Source organism: Lissotriton vulgaris, chromosome 2_1, assembly GCF_964263255.1.
Source record: "Lissotriton vulgaris chromosome 2_1, aLisVul1.2, whole genome shotgun sequence".
Taxonomy (NCBI): domain Eukaryota; kingdom Metazoa; phylum Chordata; class Amphibia; order Caudata; family Salamandridae; genus Lissotriton; species Lissotriton vulgaris.
In genome coordinates, this window is record NC_141687.1 from 63,294,042 (window position 1) to 63,297,883 (window position 3,842).

Here is a 3,842-nt window from a genome sequence, read left to right on the forward strand (position 1 = left end):
TAACGGTGATGGATCAAGCCCTGATCTTTGGACTGGGTAAGAGTGGTCTGTTTAACTCAGACACTCTGTTCATCACCACCCCCTTTTTGGAGATCCAGGAGGATCACTGCCACTGACCCTCCTGAATCTAGAATGCGCCTTGCCTCCTCGATGACGGCAAGAAGGGCCGTATCTGTGCCGTGTCCCGGGCGGAACCCGGTTTGGGATTGCCGCAGGATGTTGTTAGTCTCGAGGAATTGGGACAGTTGACCATTGACCAATTTCTCGGTTACCTTGCTGATCCCAGGGAGGAGAGATATTGGCCGGTAGTTTGCCATATCTGTTGGATCAAGCTGGGGCTTTTTAAGGAGTGCTTTCACCACCGCGCTTTTCCAGCTGTCGGGGACCGATCCCTGTGCGAGTGAGCTGTTAATAAGCTACGTGAGCGTGGGGGTGATAACGGGGGCTACGTTTTTGAGGAATCTCATGGGTGCAGGGTCCAGAGGAGACCCGCTTTTCATTTTATTCAAGGTTACTTCTACCTCGTTAGGCGTTACTGGCCTAAATGTCGCAAGTTGGGGACGTATTCCAGTCTGGCAGGGGGGAGAGTTGTTGTTCCTGTGACTGGAGGGACATGGAGGGGGAAGGGATGTAAGGATGTGGGCAATTTTGTCATTGAAATAGGTGGCTAAATCATTGCTTCTGTCTACCTGGGGGGTGGTGGAGGAGGAGGAGATAGGAACTTTCAGTAGCTCCTTAACGATGAGGAAGGATTCCCTGGAGGAATTTGAGGCTTCCTTTATGCGAGTATCGTAGTGGGAGGCTTTGGAGCGCTTAATAGCAGATTTGTAGAGTTTAACTGAGGTATAATAGGCCTCTTTGCTAGCGTTCTGCCAGTCTTTTCTCCATAGCCGTTCGGCTCTCTTACAGTTTTTACGGAGCTGTCGAAGTTCCGGGGTATACCACGGGGCGGAGCCCGTTTTGCTGGTTTTGTCTTCCCGCGTTCTGATTGGGAGTACGGAGTCAAGGGAGGTCGTGATCCACTTTCTGAAATTGCTATCGGCGTTGGCCGGGTCTTCTTCGTAAGCCGGGGTAGTTGATTTTAGGGTCTTGGCCCATTCTTCGGTGGGGAGTCTGGACCAGGTCCTATCTGTGGTGTAGGTAGGCAGTTTTTGAGGTTTCCTGAGAGTTCCTGGGAGTTGGAAGGGAACTAGGAAGTGGTCCGTCCAGGGTAGGGGGAGGGAATCTCTCCCTTGCATCGTGGGGGTGCTAGTGAATACTGGGTCCAACAGGTGGCCTTTGATGTGGGTGGCTCCTGAGTTGAGGAGACGGATGTCCAGGGCCGCTAGCTCAGTGATCAGGTCGGCTGCTCCAGAGTCTGAAGGGTCGTTGAAGTGAATATTCAAGTCTCCCAGTAACATGAAATTTGTGATGGAGTGGGCCTGTGTTGCTACTGTATCCAAGAGAGCGTTGGTAAAGGAACCAGGATGTCCGGGTGGGCGGTATACTAGGATCCCTGAGAGTGAATTAGTTGGGTCTAGTTTGATTGTGAACTGTAGGCTTTCACAGTCGGGAATCGTTAGATTTGCAAGTGAGACCGTCCCGGTAAATGATGGCGACACCACCGCCTCTACCCAATGGGCGAGGGAGCGACTGAATGAGGAAACCCGGTGGGGTAGCTAACACCATGTCAGCGTCAGAGTGTGGGGTGAGCCACGTTTCCGTCAGGAAGAGGATGTCGATCTCATGGTCTTCTATGAGGTGGTTGATCAGTGTCGCGTGTTTGGGGAGAGAGCGGCAATTCAGCGAAGCTAGTTTGAGGGCTACAGGTTTGGTCGCTGGCGTCGGGAGTTTAAGCTGGGCTGGCTGGCAGTGAATACAGCTAGTGAAGGGTCCATTCATGTCGTGAACATATTCACATGAGGAGGCGATGGGAGGTCTGAGACTTAGAAGGTCCCGACGGGAGTAGGTTACCTTAGCGACTGCTTTGTCTACCAGGGGGTCTGGCCCTAGGCTCGTCCGCTGCGCTGGTGTGGCCGGCACATTTGTAGTGAGTATTGTGGGCGTGGCCTCGCAGTGGGCGTGGCTTCGCCTTTGACCGCGCTGGCGGTGTGGGCGTTTTCCCCCTGTGTCAGCTGTAAACTCGCTGTATCAGGAGGGTCTGGGAGGGCAGGCTTAGCGCGTAAGAGCGGCGCTTTTATGGAGGTGAGCTTCGTTCGTCTTTTTTTAAAAACAACAATGAGAAAGTGACAGTTTTAAAAAATCAATTAGCTGCGTGCAAGTCCTCCGGCTTCCGCCTCAGAGGGTGATCAAATACAGGTGAATGCGTAACGCTTTCTGCCGCGTTTAAATACTCTGTCTGGTGGGCGTGGCCTCGCAGTGGGCGTGGCTTCGCCTTTGACCGCGCTGGCGGTGTGGGCGTTTTCCCCCTGTGTCAGCTGTAGGCCATGGCGGTACAACTGGCGCGGAAAGAATTTGCTCCGGTAAAGAAGAAATTACGAGACCTGGGTCTCGAATACGCCATGCTGTACCCTGCGAAACTCAAAATCACGAACATGGGTAAACCTGTCATTCTGCAGACGGTACAGGCCGCACATGACTTTATCAAACAACAGGGGAAGCGTTGAAAAGCTCAAGAACGAGCGGAACCGACGAGCGATGTGGAATGACAAGTTGTGCTGAGATGACTACTTGGTATCCCTAGACATGCTACGAGACTGCACTGGACCTCCGATTGCTGAGACTAGATAAGATGACCTGCCACATGGCGCTAAGATGGCGCCAGACCCGAACTAGAGACTGTGGGTGCATACAACGACACGCCGCGCGATCTGTCAATACCAGCGGTAAGGCCCGGAATGGGCATCCACGCAGTGAGTATTCACAGGGCTGGCAATTTCTGGAGGGTATGTGGCAGGACACCGGGATCGGGAGGCTGACTTGCACCCCTGGCAGACAATTGTGTTCCGGGAGTGCCTACCCTGGCAGGCCCTCGGGTCGGACCTTATAAATAGCACTAACTCGAACTTCTGCTGCCATATGGGACTGGGATGTGACAGAGCTTGCTGCTCAGGTTTGGACTGTGTAATGTTCTTGTCTCTTGATGGCGGATGGAGGGGGATGGGTGTAATACCATGCACACTACATTGAAGACGTCATAAGCGTCCGTCCACGTCCACTACGTGGATGGAGATGTGTGAACCTGGCGACACCCCCAAGCGGGTGCGCCCCAAACTAAGTTCTCAAATGGGGTTACTGTTTGTTAAGGCATGGCTTTGGCAAAGTTTGGGTGCTAAAGTGGGAGGGGGGAGAGAGGGGGAACTGGGGTTTTTCGAACTACGAAGTCTGTGTCTGAGAAGCATGGCAAACTCCTTAGCCATACATAACCATGCGGGTTTTCAATTCCATTACCCCGCTCTGTTATGGATTTTGCACTGTACACTCCAATGCTCAGTGAATGCATCGTACCTGAAGTTGCGACTGCATCTCATGTGGTCTATAGTCATGAATACCAGTATAAATGTCGAGAATTAGACATTGACTCTCCTCACGTGGAATATCAGAGGGCTAGGCAACCCTAAAAAGATCAGGCAGATGTTTGCTTACTTTGACAGGATGCATGTGGACATAGTGTTTTTACAAGAAACACACATGGCTAACACGAGCACACCTACATTGGGCAATAGATGGGCAGAATCAGTCACTAGCTGGAACTACTCGACCTATTCCAGAGGGGTAAGTATCCTAATACGTAAGGGAACGCACTTTGAAATCGCGAGCGTACACAGAGACACGGAGGGTAGAAGCGTTATTGTAGAAGGTAAGGTCAGGGGGCAGAGGGTCCTGTTGTTGAACACTTATGG